This window comes from Myripristis murdjan, chromosome 13, assembly GCF_902150065.1.
Source record: "Myripristis murdjan chromosome 13, fMyrMur1.1, whole genome shotgun sequence".
NCBI classification, from domain to species: domain Eukaryota; kingdom Metazoa; phylum Chordata; class Actinopteri; order Holocentriformes; family Holocentridae; genus Myripristis; species Myripristis murdjan.
In genome coordinates, this window is record NC_043992.1 from 42,027,533 (window position 1) to 42,033,874 (window position 6,342).

Sequence of the window (6,342 nt, forward strand, 5' to 3'; positions counted from 1 at the left end):
TTTCACACACACAAGCACCCAGCCCCCCCGCGCAGTAAACAATCAGCTGTATACTAGTTTCCAACCGCTTGGTTTTTGTATTAATTTCTGTACTTTATTTTATTTCCTGCTACTGTTTGTGTTTGTACATATTTTGTCAGTATCTTAGATCTTGCCATTTATGTTTGTGTGTGGAGACATTTGAGAAAATAATTAAAAATAATTAAATTATAAAATGTTAATCTAATGTCCAAATAAATCGGTTAATCAATATCTGCGTTTGCCAATTAACTGCCTTTTATCAAAATGCAGTTTGTTAAACACTTAAATTGTTATACTAGCTTCTTCATTTGTCTCAAAGAGTGCATTTCATTTCCATATTGACCTATCTGGAACCGCGGTTGTTTCTTGGCAATCATTAATAACATATCATTTCCTGGTTTTATAGAAGTATCGGATCGGGACTCGGTATCGGCAGATACTCAAAATCAAATGACTCGGACTCGGACTCGGGGGCAAAAAAACGTGATCGGGACATCCCTAATAATGTGAATGTTATAAAGGCCTGGGGAGCCGACCTGGCGTCATGGTGCCTTCACTTTATTCCAGTTCAGAGAGACTGAGGAGGTGCTCTGCAGCACCACAGAAGAAGAGAGGACAGACAACAGGCATGACCTCTGACCTCTGACCCTGACGGACTGAGAAGTGATTTTACAATATTGTGTTTTTCAATAATTTGAAGGTTTCTTCTGGGTGAACTTGGTGTCCTGAACACACCCTGAGTCAGCTCACAATGATGTCACCACTTTACAACACACACACACACACACACACACACACACACACACACACACACACACACACACACACACACACACACCATCATGCAGGATGGTGTGTGTCATCGCTGTTAACCCTTTCCCACCTGAACACACTCACCTGACAGCCACCAAGACACTCGTCACAACAAGACATGAGAATCAGAAAGAAAAAGTTACAAAATAAGATCATGACCCAAAAACTTGCAAAACAAACTATTTTTATGATATTTAATAAACTGTTTCTCACTTGCGCTCGTGTGTGTGTGTGTGTGTGTGTGTGTGTGTGTGTGTCTGTGTGTGTGTGTTCTACAGGCTGTGTGTGCCTGTGTTTGCATGCTGAAGGGATTTTGACAAGTGACTTTGAGTATTTGCCAATAAAGTTGATTTAAAAGGCCTGAGGTCCTGACCTGCCCCGCACTGCCCTCAGACACAGAAGCAGAACCTGCTAGAACCTGCTAGAACCTGCTAGAGCCGCGCTGGCAGCCATGTTTGAGGACGTGACTGAGGGCCCACTCACATTGGCAAGTTTGAGCCCGTTTCGTACTAAAGCCAAAACCCCCCCCTCCTCAGTCCCCGGCTGGCCTGCACTCACATTACCTTTTTCCCAAACGCGCCCAAGCACGATTGCCCCCGGTGTGCGCGTCATCACGTTGAAATACGACAACAGGCATGGCCCGACGTCATTATAAATCAGTATAGTTCAAATACATTCATCATGTCTTCCTTTTAACTAAAAAACGTTTTTGGTCCCTTTAATCAGACATGGGATGTTTATTTACCTTGACAGTTTCGGAGGTAACTTCCTCCTTCTTCAGAAAGGTCCAACAGACAGCCGGAGCGGCACCTGGCAGATCCGGCAGACCGGGTGACCGGGTGGCCGCACACCGCGCGGTGCCGCGGCCAGTGCCGGCCGGTGCCGACGCGGTGCCGCGGCCAGCACCAGGTCTGCCGGATCTCCGCACACAGACTGCTGTACTTTCATTATAAACCGACTTTTGTTTATACGCGGTTGCAGCAGCACAACAGACAGTGATCATGGTTGATTATTGATTGCGCAACGCGGCCATTCGCCGGTAATCGCGCTGCGCACATTAAACAGTTTTGCAGAGGCAGGAGGAAAGTTGCATGATTTACGTCCGCGCACTGCGTGCGTGACCGTGCATGTGCTCATGTACGCGCCCGTACCGTGCAGAAGCACACCCCTTCCAACCGTGCCAGAGCGGGAGAAGTGTACTGTATTCAAGCACGATACGGAGCGATCACACTGGTCAAAGAATCCGGATTTTAAGGGCAATCGTGCTTGGGCGCGGATCAAACTTGCCAGTGTGAGTGGCCTCTGAGACTTTATTGACACCTCCACACTGTGACGGCAGCCTGAAATCACCTGATCACCTGAAATCACCTGAGCAGCAGGCGGGTTCAGAGCCGTGTTCTCAAAGGACCCGGGACTGTCGGGTTCTGGCCCCTTTTCCACCAGGGCTGGTTCGGAGCCGGTGCCTGACTTAGCACCAGTTTTTTGGTTTTCCACCGCCCGAGCTGGGGCCAAACTGGTGCCAAACTGGTTCCAAACTGGTGCTAGGCAAGCACCGACTCCGAGCAGGGGCTAAACAGGAGCCAGAGAAAGAACCGATGACGCGGCCCACCGCGTCATTGGTGGGCGGGGTTACAAAACAAAACAGGAACTGCGAACGCTATAAACATAAACAATAATCCCCGAGAAGCCGCGGGTTATAATGATTTTACAACGGCATGGAACGCGGCTCAGCAAATTACATTTAAGGATGAGAAGCACCCGTTTTATAACTAAACATCGCTGTCATTCGTTCCGATCACGAATCCGACAGGTAGCCGGCAATAATTGTTTTTTTCGCCTCTGTATTGAAATGTTGGCTTGTAAAGACACAAGCAGTATTTGCATCGCTAATAAATCCAGATCCTGCTCCACCCGGGGCCAGAAACTGTATGGGGAAAGCAGCGTTATATGGACACAAACTGTATGGGGAAAGCAGCGTTATATGGACACAAACTGTATGGGGAAAGCAGCATCATATGGACACAAACTGTATGGGGAAAGCAGCGTTATATGGACACAAACTGTATGGGGAAAGCAGCGTTATATGCTTGACTGAGACGCGGCTCACCAACATCATCCCCGACTCACTGATCAGTTTCAGCGGCTTCAGGACAGGACGGGCGGACAGAGACAGAGACGCTGCAGCCACTGTATAGTATGAGTGTGCAGTTTTATGTGTGTTGAAGTGGTGAAGCTGCCGTGATAATGTAATTTCCTGCAACGGATTAATAAAGTATCATTCATTCATTCATTCATGATGGTTACTGTGATTCTGAGCGAGCGTCTCGCGCACCCGTCATTACGTTTTCCGAAGACGTCATGACGTGGCTCTGAATTGGCTCCACTTTGCTCTTGACCGGTGGAAAAGCAAACCGGTTCTTCGTTGGCACCAGTTAAGCACCGGCTCTAGCACCAGCTCCGAACTAGCACCAGGTTTTTTCTGGTGGAAAAGGGGCATGTTGAGAGAACTCAGGCTCTCTGATTGGTTCATTTCCACCTGGATGTCTGTGTGCACGGGCTCTACCTGGCTGCTGTGGGATCACCTGAGCTGCAGCTGAGCAGCAGGTATAGACCATGATAGAACCACATGTATAGAACAATATGGAACCACATAGAACATCGGGGCTGGTTGGTTTTATATAAAGTGACCGAGCGCTAACATTAGCCACATTAGCCTCATTAGCTTCCTGCAGCTCATCTGGACTTCGGACCTCTGGCTTCATGCCGATGCAAACAGAAGAGACCACTTCCGCTCATACTTTTCAAAATAAAGCTCCCAGACTAGCAGTAGCAGTGCGGCCAGAGTCCACAGAGACTGGCAGCAGATCCTGTGTGGTTCAGCTGCTGCCACCGCAGTATTATTATTATTATTATTATTATTATTATTATTATTATGAGCCGTATTATTGTTGTTGCTGTTGTCATAAAGTCACAGCAGGACGCCAGGCTGCCGTGGTTAAACACGGGACTTCCGCTCACTTCTTCCAAAACAAAGGTCTTACTAACAGGCGTGTTGCAGCGCTGCGTACACACGGAAATGAAAGAGAAGGTAAATATGTTAATGTGTGTGTGGTTCAGCGTCAGGTCTTACACACACACACACACACACACACACACACACACACCGCCCTCCCAGCGGCTCGGCCCGGCTCACACAGGCACGTAAGATCCATGGAGATTAAACTAAATTTCAATTTATTTTCTGCTGTTAAAACCCGACCCCGGTCCGTGTAAACGGCCCTGTAACTCCACAGTCTGTCACCCTGAACACACACACACACACACACACACACACACACACACACACACACACACACACGCCAGCTCCATGTCTGCTTCCGTATCGACAAACTTTGCGAGCCCAGCCGCGGCTCCGCAGCGCCGGGGAGTTTGAGCTGAGCCCGCCGAGCCCCGCCGAGCCCCGCCGGGCCCCGCCGGGGCTCGCTGGGGCTCGGTTGGGCCCGGCGGGGCCGCTGGAGCCGCTCAGCCCGGGATCAGACCCTCCGGTTCTGGTTAAACTGCGAAGTGACGGGACGGTTTGCAAGGGGATCCGGGGGTTAACGTTACCAGGCAAAACAAACCCACAAGCTGATAATTTATTAAAATAAATGAATGCCGTTCGGTGTGTAACAGCTAAGTTACGCCTTTGAGGAGAAATGTGCACAACATGAGTAACATGAGCAGAGCCGGTGTGTCTGCGCCGTGCGGCGGAGCGGCTAGCAGCTAGCAGCCCGGCTAGCTGACGACGCTCAACTTTACACACAAACTTCAAACTTCAAACTTTAAACTTTAAACTTCAACCAAACCAACAGTTTGTTCGTGCGAGCGGCTCTGAAACCACAGCGACAGACTCCAACAAGTCAACACAAGCACTTACCGAGCAGTTTAACCACAAACTAAGTGATCTTATTAAGAGAAAAGCTCGTTAACTCACCTCGGCGCGGCTCCGCCTGCTAGCGAGCAGCCCGCAGGTCTCTGAGCTGTCAGCCGCCTCCGGGGCTCCGTGCCCGGCCAGCGGCTCCCTCACGGCCCGCTGCCTGGCCCGCTGCCCGGCCCGCTGCCTGGCCCGGGGAAATGTGGATAATGGGGATTAAAGTGAAGTCAGAGAGAAGCGGCTAGGCTCAGTGGAGCAGGAAGAACGGGACGGGACTCTCCTCCATGTCAGGACACACAGTCCAGGAAACACACACCGACACACACACACACACACACACACACACACACACCAACATGATCCGATAACACCTGATACCGGATCGACGAGGAAACGCTCCTGTTCTTCAAGGGACAAACTGGTTCCTCAATGCAGAACATGCAGAACGCACTTCCTCTGCGGCCTCACCAGCGGCCCTCCGAGCAGCTGCCCGACTTTAACCCTGTCCCACAGAAAGTCCGGCTAACTTTGGGAAAAACACTTTGGCTGCAAAATACATTTGTACATAATTCAAGGATCGAAGCCATGAAAACTTATAAACATCAAAGTTTTTAGCTTGCTGTGTGGACTTTAGACATTAGATGGCGCTAGAGCCTCCTGTTTGATCTGTGCTGCCGCGGACAGCCTGTTCTTTCTTTTGCTTTTACTTTTCATAAAGATTTTCATTTGTCTGGCATTCTGCAGTCTTCTGGCTGGGCAGCCCTACAGAAACAAAGCTGCAGGGAGAAACAACAAACCTCATTATGAAGAAAAGAACCAAACGCATTCACACTGTGGAAACCCGCAAATTCACTTCATCACTTTCAAAAACACGGCAAAAATGGGTATGAGCAAATTAGCAATAAGAGACCGGGACGATGGTAAAATATTAGAAAAAAAAAAAAAAAAAAAAAGCCAACATCAGACAATTAGGGGGGAAAAAAATAAATGAACAAACTAAATATATTGTGTATGTAATAAAAACTGTGTAATAAATAATGATAATAAATTAGGAAAAAAGATTAAGAGAATTTTAAACAAAAAGATTCATGAAAATAATAATAAAAAACGCTTGTAGCAGCGCCGTTGCTCCAAGAGGAGTGTCTTTAAACACATTTTCTTTTTACACTCTTAAAATGTGAGGTTTCATCTGCAGCTGGAGAACTTTTCAGAGCGACATGCTGATTACAAAAAGCGCAGATTCTACAAAAATAATCCATATAATAAATAATAAAGTGTGTGACTTTCTGAAGAGGACATGAAGTGGCTGCTGCCGTGCGGGACAGCGCCGGGGCTTTTGGAGCCGTTCTGTTATTAAACGGCTCCACGTTTGATTCCTCTAATTCACCTGCGCCTCTTCCTTTTCGCCAGCGCAGGAACATAAAGATCATTTAGGTTTAGCGCTTCTCCTCCGCCTCGCCTGGCAGCGGCTGAACGCGGTTTGGGCTGACAGGCTGCCGTACTTCACGTTGCATTTCCTGTCATCTGTCGTCGAAATAAAACTTCACCACCTGAATAAAAACTTCAGGACTCGAGGACCCGGAGCTCACCTTTAA

General features: G+C 48.3%; 1 protein-coding gene across 2 annotated transcripts in view; it reads right to left on the minus strand.

Annotated features, from left to right (window-relative positions):
* The window catches only part of rffl (ring finger and FYVE-like domain containing E3 ubiquitin protein ligase), a 15,752-nt gene extending 10,076 nt beyond the window's left edge, over positions 1–5,676 (minus strand). Inside the window, exon 1 of one of the 2 annotated variants that reach the window (XM_030066569.1) lies at positions 4,808–5,676. The gene's annotated coding sequence lies outside the window, so the exon portion shown is untranslated. The remainder of the gene's footprint in view (positions 1–4,807) is intronic. The other variant, XM_030066568.1, reaches the window with a different exon arrangement.
* Between the last annotated feature and the right edge of the window lie 666 nt (positions 5,677–6,342).